Genomic DNA, 20,548 nt, shown 5'->3' with positions numbered 1-20,548 from the left:
GTGTTTACACATCGTATCTTATTCTGTCTGCACTTCCATAGAATATGCTAATTAAATATGCAGTACAGTGTTTACACATCGTATCTTATTCAGTCTGCACTTTCATAGAATATGCTAATTAAATATGCAGTGCAGTATTTACTCATCTTATGTTATTCAATCTGCACTTTTACAGAGTATGCTAATTGAGTATGCAGTACATTGTTTACGCATAGTATCTTATTAAGTCTGCACTTTTACAGAGTATACTAATTAAATATGCTTGTTTTTCAGCCCCATGGCAAGAGGAAGAAGCACGTACTGGATCGGAAAAAAACTCTGACTGGGATTGGAAAAAGCACTGACTGGATTGGAAAAATTATTGAATGAGATCAGTAAAATTACTAACTGGGATCCAGATCATCTAGAGCTGATGAGTGATCTGGGTGGTAGCAGAGATGACAAGGATAGGTGGGAGTGAATACCTTAATTCAGCTTACCTATTCCTGGAAGGAGGAGGAGGTTATTTATTTTATTGCAGTACCAGCAACTACTGGCTAGAGAGTAAGGCAGGCAGAATATGAGAAGGAGATGTGTGCTTGAATTTGCCAAGCTGTGTCTATGCTGTGGCCTTCATAGTGTGTGTGCAGAAATATACATGCTGCAGGAGTAAGACATGGCAGATCCTCACATCCAGGAGTATGCATCTCAGAGACCAGGAGCAAGTTTAGGACTCAAAAATCCCATATTGATTGCCTGAATGATGATCAGGGTGTTTTCAGCTCTCTGCTAGATGACAATCAGGGTGTTTTTACCTATCATCTAGCTGAGAGCTGATGAACGACAATTGTGGCAGATTCTAGACTGGTGTTAGGCATGGAGGCTTGATAAGTTTTATTCAATTAACTTACTTAAAGTTTTTCTTTATTTATTAAATATAATGAATAAGGTAGTTAAAGTAAACATTTTGGGCAAACTAGATTCTGTGGATTAATATAGGACTGTAGTAGCAAAATTTCAATAGGCTGCAAAACAATTTAATATATGTAAGGTGCTTTAGCATTAGATTTACTCTCAGTATTTCAACTAGCCAGTTTGATTACTTTGTTTGTGTCTTTCGGCTTTTTCCCGGTTAGGGGTCGCCACAGCAGAACTCCGGTCTGCTAATGATTGGCAGTAGAGTTTTACATGCTGGCCTGCCAGGCCTAACGCACAACCTTATTAAGAACTCATTGTTGGCAGCCTCTAGTTGTCACCCCAAACATGTTATCAGAAATATTCCAGAGTTACAGTACTTAAGATTGAAAAGAATTTACAGTAAGAATATTTGCTATGAAAAGAATGTGGTTTACATAAAAAAACAGATTTATTCCAATGCATTATGGAAAAAAACTGATGTTATGGGTGCACACAGTCTTGTTTCCAAGAAAAGTATGAATGACTTTTTTAAAATATCACTAGCTCATTGTTTGTGATAACCAATGGGACCAATTCCCTTGACATCAGAGAAAGTATGAATAAATATTGATGGCTATTTAAAAATGACAATTGGGTATATTTTATCTGATGGGTGAACATTTGGTTTCAGCAGAGGCAGATCAATAGGAGGACACTTGGCTTGACACAAAAGGTTAAGGAGTCAGCCCAACCAATGTGCCCATTGTAAATTGAGCATATAGCAATAGAAAAAAGTAAGGTTGCCTGGACTTTCTTCTATTAATATATGCCAAGGTTTGGTAGTTTTCTTGAGCTAAGAGTTCGAGAGGTAGGTATGGAGGGCAAAGAAAATACAAGGAAAATCAGGTAGATTATACAAAACTACAGAAACGTACCCAATTTTCCTTGTATTTTTGCCCTCTCTCATACCTCTAAACTGTCTGAATTTCACAGTTTCTTTTTTTAAAAAAAGAAGCAATGAAGATCTTCCCATCTCTGTTGCTTGCTTTCCAAAGCACTGATGTACTGCATAAGCATGGGAACGTAAGTACAACACGTATGTGCAGAACATCAACAAAGATGCAGGATATGGAAACAGTGAAGAAGAATACCATAGCGACGTTATACAAAAACATTATTTAAGAAAAGTAAGTAATTGTTTTCTTAAATAATGTCTTTGTATAATTGCAATAACTAACTCCTGGGTGTGATGCACTGAAGATTTACCTACGGTTGCTTTTGTTTAATCACTCTGGCTTCATCCTCATGATTAAACCACACCAACCATATAACAAAGCCATTCATTAGTTATTGCTATATTATACAAACTGAGTAAGCAGAAATGTAAATACTTGTAAGATTGACATGATATAGGAATAACAGTAAACAAGCTTAAGACTCTGTCCTGCTCTGTCAAGTAACAGTTTGTAATATGTGCTTTATACAGGACATGCCATTCTGTAGAAGGCCCTAGGAAGTTAGAACTTTTGCATCAAGAACTCTACAAATCACTTTAGAGTAACTAGAAATCAATTTACATTTTTATATTATCTTTAAAATATTGGCAGTCAGTTTTTCAAATCACTACTGAAAAACCTCAAAACAGTTTAAACCTCAGATAACCTGTTAAGTTTTATGAAAAGTTCTTTGCTGTCCTGTGGAAATGAAAAGGTGAGCTGATGATTTTGTTTGTGAACTGCACTGCTAATTATGAAGCTATGAAACTTTGAAGCTGTACATCCTTTGACAAAGCCTACTTGTGTGACACTAAGCAGCTTCCTCTTAATCTCCTTGAAATAGTCAGGGTAAGACTTTTGTAGGAATTTGAGCCCCCATTAATGAGGGGTACAGGAAGTATGAAGAAAACAAAGTTTTTTCCCCAGTTTAGGGGTGAACGTAATTATGGTGTCCAATAGTGTGGAATGCCAGGATGACAGAGAAGCACTTAGCATGAATTAATTAAATATGGGACCGGATGTTCCGTGTGCTATTAATATAATTATGCCTTAATATCATATGACCTATATGCATTTTTAGCTTTCAAGTGTTTAATAACACAAGTTACTCCTTCAGCTGAGATAGAAGAACTCAAAAAATCAGCAATAGAAACAATTTTTAACATCATTATTTTGCACATTGAGATTGTAAGGAGAGTAAAACTGTGTTATTCTATAAATTTACATATAGTCATACTAGCACGAGTGAGTAGATTATATGGTATATGATAATTCTTAACCTAATAGTCTAAAAGTATATCTTGGATTTTAATAGCTAATTCATCAAACCCTCTGTTTTTAGCTTTATACTAAAGGAACTTAAATTTGGAAAATGTAGTTTGAAGTTATTCATACTTCCGTATATGAAATCAAGTTTCTGTTAACAGAGGAAGGAAATGTATTGGTCAGTTTGGTCTGTAACTCATGTATTTCTTCTAGTACAAATTGTGTCTTTCCATTTGTAGTTTTAGTCATATCAGCAGCTTATCTTTGATATTCTCAATATATCCTGACTTTAAATGCTAAACTGTGATATTTTAAGATTGGCTTAATGAGTGTCTGTATTTTGAATAGATGATTAATCTTGTTAATTAAAGGTTACTGTGTTGGATGGAATTTGCCTGTTGTTTTATTAGAATGTTGATAGTGTATCAAAAGCTAGAGATCTTGTAGTCAAGTTCTCTTGCTGCAAAATGAGGTGAGAAACTCTCCAATATGTATACCTACCAATGGGTATGAGATACATTTCAAGCAGAAATGAGCAGTGATCTACCAGTCTAATCAGGTCAGTTTTAGCAGTGAGTACACTTGGCCAATAAGACTCTAATAATAGATATAATCAAGACTAGACTGCTCTGAGCATTGTGCTGATTAAGTATGTTGCTTACTTTTACCTTGGAAACTTCTCCATGGATCCTTATTATTAAAAATACTCCACAGCTTATAAATATCTTCAGCATCATTATAATATTTTGCCATCATAACATCAGTTTATCCTGCTCTGGATTAAAATCTACATTCCAGTCTCTTGCAAGCATTATGGAGCTACATTTGAATTTAGAGAATTATATTTCAAGTTTAATAATAAAAATACAGCATTTGATTTAGAGCAGAATAAGAACTTATCATTATCATAACATTTAAGTAGTTCTTTTGACTGACAATACATTTATAGCATATATTATTCCTAGTTGTGTCATCTGTTAGTAAGCAAAGATGAACCACAACTAGCTTGACTCCAGTTTAAACAGTTTCTCTTTTTTTAAATATATTTTTATTGCATTTTCTTCTTTTTTAATACAAGAAAAGAATGACACAGAAAAATATAAGGACAATGTACTTGGAATATCAAGTTGCAGTAATCCTAATAAGATATACATAACATGAACCATCAGTGTTAAACTAACAATATGCAGAATTAACTAACAATCAAACTGTTCATATTGAGCTGTAAAACAGAAAACTACACAGAGGTAATATACATCATATTGAAATCTGACATTAAAACACTTGCATCAAGACATTCTAGCCTACCTTACATTATATCTTGTATTAACTATGTACACTATATACATTAATGTCACCTTAAATGTTCATCTTATATATATTACCATGGCTTGCCCACTGTTGTTGTGGGTAAACATTTTACAATACTAATTATATTTAGTTTCCCTTATTTATATAAAGTAATACTGATGGTGTAGCCCTTGTTCATAAATCAGTTTTGTCCTAAGATTTTTATAAGCATTTTCCAGTGTTTCTGATAGTAGGATAATTTTTGTTGGATTCTTGTAATTAGTTTGCTGGTTAATAAGTACTTTATAGCCATTCCTTTAAATTCTTCCCATATAATTTTGCCTCTATCTAACCAATTTTGAGCTATGTATGATTTCATCATTGCACACATTGTGACTATGATGTGTTTATTTTCATAGGAAAAATTGGTGGGGAATACATGTAAAATTGCCATGTCCCATGACAGGGTAGATTTAGTGTATCCTTTTTTATAACTTGATTCTTAACGAACACCATAGTTTGTAAATATTTTTGCAGCTCCAAAAAATATGAAAGGTGTCGGCAATGCTGTTTTGGCATATGATACAATAAGGAGAGCGTGAAGGATTAATTTTACTTAGAAAGTGTGGTGTGTGATAAGCATTGTTATTAATCATAATTTGGGTATAAATTAGTTTTTTGAGGGGGGTTAATTTCAAAGTAATTTAAATTGCAGCAGATTTTTGTTCAGCAGTAATCTTATTTTTCTCTACCCAAAATTTTGAATATAGACGTGGATCTTGATATCTAACTTTTGTTATTAATCTATAAGTATTTGATAACATTTTATATCTCAAAAGTAACAGGTTAATAATTTATTGATATAGCTGCATGACTTATCTATTTTAACATTTATAGTAATTGTGTTAATCAGGTATATAATTGGTTGATTATGTTGTTATAACTTTTATTTACTTCAAATCTTTGCCTAATATTTTCATTTGAAAAGCTTTTGATCTGGTAGAAGTCCCATACAGTGATGTTTTTAATTTTTGGATAATGATTCATGTTTATAGTATTATTTAATTTAATATTAGGATTAAGGTGTATTGGTTGTCCTAGTACCACAGTATCCTTCAGATTTAGGGAGGATACCAGCTTTTGAAATATTAATGTGTTTCTTATGATTATGGGGTGGGCCTTAAACTGCTTTAAAGTCTTAGAATTTAGAAAATGTACTGCTTTAGGATTTAAATTGCATGAGATTAGATGATTGTAATATATTTTAATCCATGGTGCTATTTGTATAATTCGACTAGTGTTTATAATGTTATAGTATGTTTGGAACTCAGGTAGACCTAGACCCCCCTTTTGTTTGGGTAACGTTAATCTAGTGTATTTTATTCTTGTATTTTTGGATGCCAAATACATTTTCCTAGTAGTGTTTCAAGTTTGGAAAATATTTTTTTGGAATATTTTGATTAATAGCACTAAAATGAAACAATAATATTGGAAGAATATTAATTTTAACTATAGATGCCTTAGACAGTGGAGATAGATTGAGATTTAACCATCTGTTAGTGTCTTTGGTGATGTTAGTCCAGGTTTTGAGCAAATTGATTTTAGTCATATCAGATTGGGGGTGAGTGAACATGATACCCAGATATTTGAGATTATAATTTACTTTAATTTCAGTTTCAGGGAAATAGAACTCCTTATGTCCTAGAGTATTCAGAGGGAATATGACTTTTGAGAATTTTTCAATTGAGTTTAATATCTTATTCAAATCTGTATTAGGGAATTCAAAATAGATATTTTCCATTTAAAGAGTTTCTCATTATCCTTGATAATATGGGTTTCTTGGATAAAACATATAGTGACTGTTATATCTTTAAGTATATGTCTAAGGTGATAGGCCAAGGGTCATAGAATCATAAGATCATAGAATACACAAGGCAAGTCTGAGCAAAGGCCATGTGCACCTTGCCAACACCCAAGCTCTGGCTCTAATTCATTTTGAAAGGAGGGTAATGTTAGTAAGTCTATTGACAAATTTAAAGGCACTCATCTAGCTGTCCAGGATCTTTTTGATGGATGACCTGGAATCACAGTGCTTGACATACAAGCGGAGTCTGTTCTAGAGCAAGGGAAGGTGATGGTTGATGAATATCTCTCTGCATATAATTATAGTTATTCCTTGATGAATGTTTAGATTTCTTGTTCTGATATCGGCTGCACAATTTGATTTGTCCAGGAAAAGCAAGCTAAGAAGAAATGATTCCCTAAGGGCAAGGTAAGCTAGGCACAAGTCTCCCTCAGGAGCCTGTACCTCACTGAATTTAAGGACAATGCTTCCAGTCTCTCATAGTAGCTAAGGTTTTTGAGCCCAGGTATTTTTTTTGTTAGGAATCTCTGCATGTTTTTTTAATTAATTAATTTATTTATTTTACTTTATTTCATGTATTTATTTGGTGTGCTTGGCCAGATGCATGCTGAAAGGGATCCCTATCACAACACTGACACGCCACAAACCCGACACTCAAAACAACAACACCAAAACACCGAAAACGCACAAAACCGACAACTCACAAAACCGAACACCATAACACCGACACCCAAAACACCGACACACAAAACGTAAACTACACATAACACACAACTATACATGCACTAACCCTAACCCAAACCCTAACCCTAAGGTCCGATACTACCGCACACTTACCCTACCCGCACCCTAACCCTAACTCACTTAACCCGCCACTAAACCTACATTCCATCACTATCGCACACTTACCCTACCCGCACCCTAACTCTAACTCACTTAACCCGCCACTACACCTAAAGCCCGTCACTACCCACGTTTCCCGCACCCAAACCCTAAATCCCCCACTATCTCACACTTACCTGTCCACTCCTTAACGCTAAATCCCTCACTAGCACACACTTACCTGTCTGCTCCTAACAGCTAAATCCCTCACTAGCACACACTTACCTGTCCGCTCCCTAACACTAAATCCCTCACTAGCACGCATTTACCTGTCCGCTCCCTAATGCTAAATACCTCACTATCGCACACTTACCGACTCGTGCTCACACATTGCCCATGTCGGTGTTGCTGTCGGGATTTCACATTGTCGATCATCTGTCATCGGGTCTTCTCGAGTCGGTCTTCTTAGCATCGGTGTTTTGGTGTGTCAATGAAGTCAAGGGGACCCGCTGAAAGGCATAATATATTTTATAATAGGTGAAACTAGTGTGAAATGTAGGGTAACAATGACTTCCTTGGTTTTAGAAGAGATGTCTTTGGCAATCAGTTGTGAAATGCAGAACAGAACAATCTTGTAACTAAGGTTGCCAAATTATGGTCAAAAGAAAGTTAGCTAGCAGCTCAAATGCCCTAATCTCTAATCACTGATTCATATAGTAATGTCTGATGTTTTCAATGTAGTAGGATTCTGAGTGTTTCTGTTTCCAGAAGTAGAGGCTGCCACATTTCTTGACATTTAATTTCAGTCATTTTAATAAGTGCCAGAATTGACTTGAATTAATTTTTTGAGAGTACATGTACCAGAAGTCGATTTGACAACCACAACCAGCTTGCAGTCATCGGCAAACTCAGAGATCAATACAAATTGCAACCAAAAACCACACTAAAAACAAGTTATCCAAACAGACTAAAGCTTCTTGCTTTCCTCTGTCTCTCACTGCCCTATAAATTCATCATTTGCTTGCTTCAGGCTAAGAAAGATCCTGCCTTAAGACTCTACTTCAGAAATACTGGTTATACTTAAACCACTACAAAGCCTCACTGCAACATAAACAAGCCACTTTATGGACAGGTTCTTGACACAAACCTTCAACTTCTGTAAAGCTCTCTCATTATCAAACAGTGTAGTTCAGCAAGACAATGGCTGGATAGCCATAAATGTAATCCTTGGTAAGTAGCATAGCCTTCATCAAACCAGATGGAAATCCACATACTAACCTTTCCCAGCTGGATGGCTAAGATCTAATATGGTTACTAAATCTAGTTGCCGAAGATGTTTTAAGAATTCCATTTGCAAAATTATATTCAGTATGTACAAACAGCTTTCTCAAACAACTCAGATATTTGCCTTGCTGTAATTATAACTGTAAAAAAAAGTTTTAAGTTTATTCTGTACCTCAATGATTCTCACTGTTACAGTAATCTGCCATATTGTATGAGTACTACATCCATAATTTGCTGTCTCTCTCTCTCTCATGTATTATATTGTTTTGTGTTATTTGGAACTTTTCTCCCGCTCCTGAAAATGGACCTGTGCAGTCGGACTTTTAACAAATGTAAATAAATAAAATAAATAAATAAACTTCCTCCATCTAAAGCCATTTGACAGACATTTTAATTTGTGCAGAAGTTACTCACAGACTGACAGTTTACTGAGCTGTAATGCTGACCTTCTTTGAAAACAAATTCCCGACTTTGTCAATAGCTCAGTGTAGAGGATTATTTATTTATTATATATTTATTTATTTTGGAAAACATCTTTAAAACTGTTAAATTGATTACACACCCAGAAACAAGAAAAGTTATTGTGATTATGTAAACCACAGACTGCTGCAAGAAATCAAAGTCACATTAAAAACACCTCTAATGCTTTTTGGTCCAAAAACAGGAAAAGAATTTCCCCAAAAAACTGGGATACACCAAAAACCACAAACGACACTCACAAAACCGAACCCTACCTGACACCCAAAACACACACACAGTAAACTACACATAACACACAACTATACATGCACTAACCCTAACCCAAACCCTAACCCTAAGGTCCGAACCCACTACCCTACCGCACCCTAACCCTAACTCACTTAACCCGCCACTAAACTACATTCCATCACTATGCACACTTACCCTACCGCACCTAACTCTAACTCACTTAACCCGCCACTACACCTAAAGTCCGTCACTACCACACACTCACCTTTCCCGCACCCTAACCCTAAATCACACACTATCTCACACTTACCTGTCCGCTCCCTAATGCTAAATCCCTCACTATCGCACACTTACCTGTCTGCTCCCTAACGCTAAATCCCTCACTAGCACACACTTACCTGTCCGCTCCCTAACACTAAATCCCTCACTAGCACGCATTTACCTGTCCGCTCCCTAATGCTAAATACCTCACTATCGCACACTTACCGACTCGTGCTCACACATTGCCCATGTCGGTGTTTCGGCTGTCGGGATTTCACATTGTCGATCATCTGTCTCGTCGGTCTTCTCGAGTCGGTCTTCTTAGCATCGGTGTTTTGGTGTGTCAATGAAGTCAAGGGGACCCGCTGAAAGGCATAATATATTTTATAATAGGTGAAACTAGTGTGAAATGTAGGGTAACAATGACTTCCTTGGTTTTAGAAGAGATGTCTTTGGCAATCAGTTGTGAAATGCAGAACAGAACAATCTTGTAACTAAGGTTGCCAAATTATGGTCAAAAGAAAGTTAGCTAGCAGCTCAAATGCCCTAATCTCTAATCACTGATTCATATAGTAATGCGATGTTTTCAATGTAGTAGGATTCTGAGTGTTTCTGTTTCCAGAAGTAGAGGCTGCCACATTTCTTGACATTTAATTTCAGTCATTTTAATAAGTGCCAAGAATTGACTTGAATTAATTTTTTGAGAGTACATGTACCAGAAGTCGATTTGACAACCACAACCAGCTTGCAGTCATCGGCAAACTCAGAGATCAATACTATCAGTTTGGAGATCCATAAACAGAAGATATCTAGGACAGGGCCAAGTACTGGTCCCTGTGGGTCACCTTCTGTCTGTCTGAGGAGGTGTCACCCACTGAAATATTGTGTGTTATATCTTTAAACCAGTTGGCTAGCCTTCTTACCAAATAGGAATTTATGTTTAAAGCCATCATGTAGTACAGTATCAAATGTCTTGACCTGACTAAAGTAAGTAGCAGTGTAACCCTTGCCAACCATATGAGTGACCTTCTCAAAGAAACTGATAAGATTCAGCAGGCAGGACCTGCCCTTTAAAAACCTAAATCAAAGTGTGACAGGTTTAGTCAGGTGATTAATGTCATGATTTCTGAGGAGAGTGATATGGCTTTACAGAAAATACTTGTAAGGCTAATGGGTCTATAGATCCCAGGGTCAGTGATTTGTCCTCCCTTATTGAGGGTCATTACTACAGCAATGTATTAAGATTCAGGGGCATAACCTGCAGGCAGACTTATGTTAAATAGTTTGTGGAGAGTATCAGTGAGTGGATGTTTTGCAATGTTTGTTAGTCAATCTAGTATGTTGTTTGGGCCCATGGAGGAAGTGCTCTTGGGCTTTGACAGTGCTTTTAGAACATGTTCATTTGTGATATTGGGGTGACTGACAGTTTGAGAGTGAATGGTACTTTTGGGGGAGAAATTTGCTATGAACTTGCTAGCCATATGTTTGCAATACCGTTTGGGTTTGAGTGGGTGGCTCCATTGTGGAAATGTTTGTAGTAGTATTGAGTTATTTCGTAGTTTTCTGATGTCACTGGCAAAGGAGTTGTAGTTATCCTTTGCTTTGTTTGCTAATTTTAACTTATGTGATTCTTTTCTGGTCTTTATAGTTGCCTTCAGTTTCTTAGTGAACATTTTAATACAGTTTTGATACTGAAGAGTTTTGGCCTTATAAACTAATTTAAGGAGTTTTGTCCTTCTGTTATACAGTTTGTTTATATTGGCAGACCGCAAGGATCGTTTATTTTAAAATATGCCACTATGTTCAGTTTCGAAAAGGACTGCCAGATCATGGACATATCTGGATGCTATTGTTCAAGAGCTGATATATCAAACCAGCTTAGATCACTGCTGCACTGTTTTTCACAACCTGTACAGATTGCACACATTTCAATGCAGTTTGTTTAGGCCCTGCGCACACTTACTTCTAGACCTGATGAATAAAAGTCATATATAAAAGTAATACTGACTATAGGGAAAATTTGAGTTGAGAGCACCACCTAAAGAGGCAGTGTGCTCAGCACAGCTGAACACAATATAAAGGAAATAAGAAAACAAGAGAACCAGTAAAAACAGTTATAAGTTCAAGCAAGTAGTGCTCAGTTACCTACCAGCAGCAACAGTTATTAATCTGCTCCCATTAGAATTAACACTAATGTCTCCAAGATGGCCTCAACACTAGGCCCAACAAGTCTAAAACCAAAGAAAACTTGAACTGGGAAAAATAAGTGATACTCAGATAAAAAGTTTAAAATCAGCAAAACAGCACTGAAACCAGAGAAGGCCAGAACAATCTGAAATCAAACAAAAGTTGAACATTGAAAAATCAGTGATTCTCAAATAAAAACAGTTTAAAATCCACAGAACAACAAAATGACTTTTAAGTGTAGTAGTAATATGCAATTAACAAACTTATTGAGTCTTTGTGATGTCCTTAAACTCTTAAGCTTCTCAGTATTGGACACAGCCACAGCACTCTGCAGTCCTAATTGAAAGATAGCAGGGAGAATGGCCAAGCAAGGTACATAGCAAACAAGAAAAACAAAACCAATGTAAACAGCTATAAACTCAAGCCAATAGTGATCAGCTACCTAAAAACAAAATAAATAAATTTACTTCCACTAGAACAATCACTATTTTTTCCAAGATGGCCTCCATACCAGGCCAGATCATGTTGACACCAAACAAAAGATGAACAGTGAAACATAAGTGAGACTCAGATTAAAATCTGTTGAAAATCAGCAAAAGAGCACCAAAAAGAGACTGAAACCACTCTAGTCTAGAACACCCAAATAACCAAATTAACAAGGAAACAATAATGCAGAGATATATTTTTCATTCCATCAATTTTATGACTTAGAGCAAATAAAAGTGGGGCACAGGCCCCAAAATAGTTATGCATCACAGACACCATTGAAACAACTGTAGCTGCAAACATTATACATCACTTATAATCTTTCTATCCCATTATTGTCAGTTAAACATTATATGGCTCATTCAGTCCTGCCTTCTTTTGCATCAAAGAAAACCATGCTTTGAAATGACAAATGCATTAAAAATAATAATTAAAACACATTGCATCAACATCCTGCAACTTCCTACCTGCAAGCAACCACAGAGCTTTCACTGAAACTAGGGCTGCTTGTTTCCCCAGAATGACAGCTCTCCCTAATTAAGTCTAATGGTATACAATCTACCAGTATCTGGATTACCTGAAATAAATTATATTATGGCCTGTAAATTGAAAGTACACTTTGTTTAATTAAATTAAACTCACTTACTATATTTTTTCAGTAACATCCCAATATCCATTTCCAGGTCACTTTACAAGACATTGGCAGTGGTAGACTTGGCATCCTTCAGAACCCCACAGGCCCACGCTAATACATTGTCCATTAAATGTAAATATCCATCCACTGTAAATGGCAAGAAGCTATGTCTTAAAAAATCTACTTCTGGCATGCGCACCAAAGTATTAGGTTTTGAAACAAAGAAACATATTCTCCACAGTCCGTAAGTCTCTGTCTTTAATAATCATCTACTGTTGTAGCACTCCCAACACATAAGCACACACATACACACTAAAATCCCCAACATTTAAAAAATGACATTGTGCCCACTTGATTTGCCAGTATTGATGATCCGCCAAAGCTATGCTTACTGTTGTCCAATCTACCACTGCTTAGAACCCACCAATGAAAAAACAGTACTAAGTGCTTTTTTGTTTGTCTGAAAAAACAATACAACTTTATATGCAACAGTCCCACATAGTCAGTCCACTACTAACCCATTAACCTTAGGCTGCTGTCGCATTCTTACTCCCTGGATGCATTACCTTGGATTACTACTTTTATTTCCTAAGCAAAAGACACAAATTGGAAGATGAGGCAAAAATCCAGACATTCTTTGAAAATCCATACAGTTAAGAGGTATGAGTTCATGTCCAATACAACAGTCTCCCTGTCAGGAAAGCCACAATTTAATGAAAGTGTACTCTTAATGTATGATATATTTGAGAGCTAACTTGTTTGTGTTCAGTAGGTAGACTGATCATTGTTAGCCTCTTTGTGTATGCGTCTCTCTCTGTCATGCACACATATACACACATACACACACACACTCTTCTTCTACTTTCACGCACACAATTCTGCTTTCATGTATGCACTCACTCACATCGTACTTACCTATTAACACAGGTAATTGCTGTCCCTTTCAAAGGTAACAGCGGCAAATCCGTACATGAGTCCCTCTTCAGCGAGAACACACACACTGATTGTTTGGCGCAAAATAATGGAGTGAACACACTGACCTTTTTTGGCTCAAAAACAAAACTAGAAGGGTGCTTTGGCGCATGCGCACACCGACATTAGCGTTACAGGTCACGGGAGCGAAAAACACAAAACAAAAAAAGTGTTTTGGAGCATGCGTACATCCATGTTGCATTTAGAGGTTGAGGGCCGCATGGAAGAGCTCTGAGGGCCGCATGCGGCCCACGGGCCGCAGGTTGGACACATCTATCCTAGAGTATTCAGAGGGAATATGACTTTTGAGAATTTTTCAATTGAGTTTAATATCTTATTCAAATCTGTATTAGGGAATTCAAAATAGATATTTTCCATTTAAAGAGTTTCTCATTATCCTTGATAATATGGGTTTCTTGGATAAAACATATAGTGACTGTTATATCTTTAGGTATATGTCTAAAGTGATAGGCCAAGGGTCATAGAATCATAAGATCATAGGATACACAAGGCAAGTCTGAGCAAAGGCCATGTGCACCTTGCCAACACCCAAGCTCTGGCTCTAATTCATTTTGAAAGGAGGGCAATGTTAGTAAGTCCACTGAAAAATTTAAAGGCACTCATCTAGCTGTCCAGGATCTTTTTGATGGATGACCTGAAATCACAGTGCTTGACATACAAGCGGAGTCTGTTCTAGAGCAAGGGAATGTGATGGTTGATGAATATCTCTCTGCATATAATTATAGTTATTCCTTGATGAATGTTTAGATTTCTTGTTCTGATATCGGCTGCACAATTTGATTTGTCCAGGAAAAGCAAGCTAAGAAGAAATGATTCCCTAAGGGCAAGGTAAGCTAGGCACAAGTCTCCCTCAGGAGCCTGTACCTCACTGAATTTAAGGACAATGCTTCCAGTCTCTCATAGTAGCTAAGGTTTTTGAGCCCAGATATTTTTTTTTGTTAGGAATCTCTGCATGTTTTTTTAATTAATTAATTTATTTATTTTACTTTATTTCATGTATTTATTTGGTGTGCTTGGCCAGATACATGCTGAAAGGGATCCCTATCACAACACTGACACGCCACAAACCCGACACTCAAAACAATGACACCAAAACACCGAAAACGCACAAAACCGACAACTCACAAAACCGAACACCATAACACTGACACCCAAAACACCGACACACAGAACGTAAACTACACATAACACACAACTATACATGCACTAACCCTAACCCAAACCCTAACCCTAAGGTCCGACACTACCGCACACTTACCCTACCCGCACCCTAACCCTAACTCACTTAACCCGCCACTAAACGTACATTCCATCACTATCGCACACTTACCCTACCCGCACCCTAACCCTAACTCACTTAACCTGCCACTACACCTAAAGTCCGTCACTACCACACCCTCACCTTTCCCGCACCCTAACCCTAAATCCCACACTATCTCACACTTACCTGTCCGCTCCCTAATGCTAAATCCCTCACTATCGCACACTTACCTGTCTGCTCCCTAACGCTAAATCCCTCACTAGCACACACTTACCTGTCCGCTCCCTAACACTAAATCCCTCACTAGCACGCATTTACCTGTCCGCTCCCTAATGCTAAATACCTCACTATCTCACACTTACCGACTCGTGCTCACACATTGCCCATGTCGGTGTTTCGGCTGTCGGGATTTCACATTGTCAATCATCTGTCTCGTCGGTCTTCTTGAGTCGGTCTTCTTAGCGTCGGTGTTGCGGCGTGTCAATGAAGTCAAGGGGACCCGCTGAAAGGCATAATATATTTTATAATAGGTGAAACTAGTGTGAAATGTAGGGTAACAATGACTTCCTTGGTTTTAAAAGAGATGTCTTTGGCAATCAGTTGTGAAATGCAGAACAGAACAATCTTGTAACTAAGGTTGCCAAATTATGGTCAAAAGAAAGTTAGCTATCAGCTCAAATGCCCTAATCTCTAATCACTGATTCATATAGTAATGCGATGTTTTCAATGTAGTAGGATTCTGAGTGTTTCTGTTTCCAGAAGTAGAGGCTGCCACATTTCTTGATATTTAATTTCAGTCATTTTAATAAGTGCCAAGAATTGACTTGAATTAATTTTTTGAGAGTACATGTACCAGAAGTGGATTTGACAACCACAACCAGCTTGCAGTCATCGGCAAACTCAGAGATCAATACTATCAGTTTGGAGATCCATAAACAGAAGATATCTAGGACAGGGCCAAGTACTGGTCCCTGTGGGTCACCTTCTGTCTGTCTGAGGAGGTGTCACCCACTGAAATATTGTGCGTTATATCTTTAAACCAGTTGGCTAGCCTTCTTACCAAATAGGAATTTATGTTTAAAGCCATCATGTAGTACAGTATCAAATGTCTTGACCTGTAGCAGTGTAACCCTTGCCAACCACATGAGTGACCTTCTCAAAGAAACTGATAAGATTCAGCAGGCAGGACCTGCCCTTTAAAAACCTAAATCAAAGTGTGACAGGTTTAGTCAGGTGATTAATGTCATGATTTCTGAGGAGAGTGATATGGCTTTACAGAAAATACTTGTAAGGCTAATGGGTCTATAGATCCCAGGGTCAGTGATTTGTCCTCCCTTATTGAGGGTCATTACTACAGCAATGTATTAAGATTCAGGGGCATAACCTGCAGGCAGACTTATGTTAAATAGTTTGTGGAGAGTATCAGTGAGTGGATGTTTAGCAATGTTTGTTAGTCAATCTAGTATGTTGTTTGGGCCCATGGAGGAAGTGCTCTTGGGCTTTGACAGTACTTTTAGAACATGTTCATTTGTGATATTGGGGTGACTGACAGTTTGAGAGTGAATGGTACTTTTGGGGGAGAAATTTGCTATGAACTTGCTAGCCATATGTTTGCAATACCATTTGGGTTTGAGTGGGTGGCTCCATTGTGGAAATGTTTGTAGTAGTATTGAGTTATTTCGTAGTTTTCTGATGTCACTGGCAAAGGAGTTGTAGTTATCCTTTGCTTTGTTTGCTAATTTTAACTTATGTGATTCTTTTCTGGTCTTTATAGTTGCCTTCAGTTTCTTAGTGAACATTTTAATACAGTTTTGATACTGAAGAGTTTTGGCCTTATAAACTAATTTAAGGAGTTTTGTCCTTCTGTTATACAGTTTGTTTATATTGGCAGACCGCAAGGATCGTTTATTTTAAAATATGCCACTATGTTCAGTTTTGAAAAGGACTGCCAGATCATGGACATATCTGGATGCTATTGTTCAAGAGCTGATATATCAAACCAGCTTAGATCACTGCTGCACTGTTTTTCACAACCTGTACAGATTGCACACATTTCAATGCAGTTTGTTTAGGCCCTGCGCACACTTACTTCTAGACCTGATGAATAAAAGTCATATATAAAAGTAATACTGACTATAGGGAAAATTTGAGTTGAGAGCACCACCTAAAGAGGCAGTGTGCTCAACACAGCTGAACACAATATAAAGGAAATAAGAAAACAAGAGAACCAGTAAAAACAGTTATAAGTTCAAGCAAGTAGTGCTCAGTTACCTACCAGCAGCAACAGTTATTAATCTGCTCCCATTAGAATTAACACTAATGTCTCCAAGATGGCCTCAACACTAGGCCCAACAAGTCTAAAACCAAAGAAAACTTGAACTGGGAAAAATAAGTGATACTCAGATAAAAAGTTTAAAATCAGCAAAACAGCACTGAAATCAGAGAAGGCCAGAACAATCTGAAATCAAACAAAAGTTGAACATTGAAAAATCAGTGATTCTCAAATAAAAACAGTTTAAAATCCACAGAACAACAAAATGACTTTTAAGTGTAGTAGTAATATGCAATTAACAAACTTATTGAGTCTTTGTGATGTCCTTAAACTCTTAAGCTTCTCAGTATTGGACACAGCCACAGCACTCTGCAGTCCTAATTGAAAGATAGCAGGGAGAATGGCCAAGCAAGGTACATAGCAAACAAGAAAAACAAAACCAATGTAAACAGCTATAAACTCAAGCCAATAGTGATCAGCTACCTAAAAACAAAATAAATACATTTACTTCCACTAGAACAATCACTATTTTTTCCAAGATGGCCTCCATACCAGGCCAGATCATGTTGACACCAAACAAAAGATGAACAGTGAAACATAAGTGAAACTCAGATTAAAATCTGTTGAAAATCAGCAAAAGAGCACCAAAAAGACACTGAAACCACTCTAGTCTAGAACACCCAAATAACCAAATTAACAAGGAAACAATAATGCAGAGATATATTTTTCATTCCATCAATTTTATGACTGATGGTATTAATTATGAATTCTGCATGAACCTTAAAGGACTGTATTTGCAAGCAACATTATCAGATAAGGAAATCAAAACACAGATGTATTATAATTTAGAAGATAAAACAACTGTACAGAAGACTCAGGCACAGATAAATGGATTGACGCCTGCTCCGGTACACCCCTCCACGTTCCCTGCGCAGCTCCGATAAACACTTACTACAAGTCTATAGACCCAATAAGAACATGGTAAATTACTCTATAAACACTCCATTTCCCTTATTTGGAGCAATCTTCCACTCCAAATCAGAAGCCATACCTCCCTTTCTAACTTCAAACATGACCTGATTCTGTATCTCCATAAAAACCCTATATGTACCTGCAACCACCCTACTTAATCCCTTCCTATACCCACTTTACCACTACATCTGATCTATAAGACCTTTCCTATTTCTATAACTCACTATATCTATATGCTTTCCTTTCTACACCCTCCCTCTAGATCACTTCATCCCTCCTCTACTACTTTCTTCTTCTGCACCATCTCTTCCTCTGATCGGAGGCCCCTTGTACATACATGTTTCTCTCTATTTATTTTTTTACTCCTGCACTAGTTTCATCCTCAGATCTGAGGCTCCCTGCACATACACAATTTCTCCTTCTAGCCACTAATCTAATAATGCCATATTATTTTCAAATGATTACCTATAACCTCAATTCCATTACTACATACCTCTTGGATTTATTATCGTTGTTTTTCATTTTACACCCTTATTATTATATTTTTCTGCATAACTATGTTTAATTCCATTGCGTACATTATTTTTTTTCTTATCCATTGTATTCATGACATTGTTTTGCTCTGTATTATTGTAAACTTGTCTCTACTTGTATGTCTGTTTGGGGCTTTTCCCCTCGGGTCTCCACTGAAAAAGGGAAAATTCTTACCCAACTGGACCAACCCGGTCAGCAAATGCAAAATAAAATAAAATAATGTTGCATTTTAGTGAAGACTGCCAGGACAGAAGAAACTGCCAGAGAAAGTAAAGCATCAGAAAATGTACAAGACGAATAACTTAATTAGTGTTTAAGATAATTATTTTTTCATATGTTTAAAAATCGCAGTATTCAGAAATGCAGTGAAAACTGCACCAAGCTCACCAGATATGGAGAAGTTGTAGAAAATCTTCCAGTGGCAATGGCAGTCATTCCTTCCTGTGTCAGCAGTGGCAAGTCAGAGTATGGAAGCAATGTCATTTAAATATTACTAATTTTACTTTAAAAAAAGTATGCAAATAATGAAACAGCTATGTCCCACTGTAAACACAATTACCTGGATTACTGTATTATTCTTCAAGATAAAGGGAAACATATACATTTTAAAGGTATTGCAACCACCAGTTGAGATTAATAAATTGACATTCCTGTAAAATAAACAGAGAGGAATAGCTACACTATCACTAAAACAGAATTGATAATAAAAAGTAGTGATGTACTGAAGTAGATGCAATTACCTCAACTGAGCTAATCTAATACCAAACACCAGTCACAGAAACAGAAGAAATAAAACCTGATGTTGTCTGCCTTAAGCACATCCCACATTAAAGGCACCCCCCACCAGAATCTACCCCCATTCCTTATAGTGGAACTCCAAAGACTGACACAAATTAAACAGATATAAAAAATTGAGACAGTAGGAGGAGTGCTACACTCTATAAACAAATGTGTTTAACTCCTCATGAAGGTAAAGGATAAATTAGCAAGAGAAAATGGGAAAATAATAAGACCTTCAACTTTATGTCATTATTCCTGTGTAACAATAATAAAAAGGAAAAATATGTGCACATTTACATGAACAGCTGACACAACTATAAGCAGTAACAGATTGTTGGGTCTATATTACGATGTCGAATGATAAAAAGAGCAAACACTCTTTTTCAAACACTAAATGTCGAAAGCACTGAATGCCAAACACACGGAACACCGATTTTTTTTCCCAGGGGGGAAAAAAAATTGCTGGGCCATTTACGGGACTTTGCCATTTCCTCCACTGTGATGCAATCTCAGAGTCGGTATATTTAAGTAGTGGGGCCGGTGGGGGGGCACAGCTGTAAGAACAAATAAAGAAAATAATATTTACACTTGACTAGATCAAGCATACATATCTGAGCTTTAGTGGTTACTCAAATATTTTGTTGAAATTTTTCCATTCATTTTAACCAAGAAAAAATAAACTTCTAGGCTACTTTATTTTGTATTTAGTTGTGGGAACAAGGAGTTTGCTGTATATAGGTTTGTACTCTATTCCTTTTATCCTCAGAAAATATGGAAAGTCATTAGTTAAACATATTTTCAGTGAACCCTAGGACACCAACTAAAGTTGTTTAACCTTGAGTAAAATATATTGGTGATACCTGAATCAAAGGTGTTTAGCCATAAGAAGAGGTGAGGCTGCTGGATTTGGATATAGCTGAAGAAAGTGGCAAAATGTTTCTGTTATGTAAAAAGAAACTTTTTGCAAAAGGCCTACAATTTTGGATAACCTTTTTTACATAAAGGTCTGTCCTTCTTTAGCTTCACATAAGCCAAAGACGATAACATTATTTTATTAAATGAA

This window comes from Protopterus annectens, chromosome 2.part2 (genome assembly GCF_019279795.1).
Source record: "Protopterus annectens isolate FY-2018-M chromosome 2.part2, PAN1.0, whole genome shotgun sequence".
In the NCBI taxonomy this organism is placed as follows: domain Eukaryota; kingdom Metazoa; phylum Chordata; order Ceratodontiformes; family Protopteridae; genus Protopterus; species Protopterus annectens.
The sequence above is the reverse complement of the archived record's forward strand: the minus strand, read 5'-3'. Positions refer to the sequence as shown.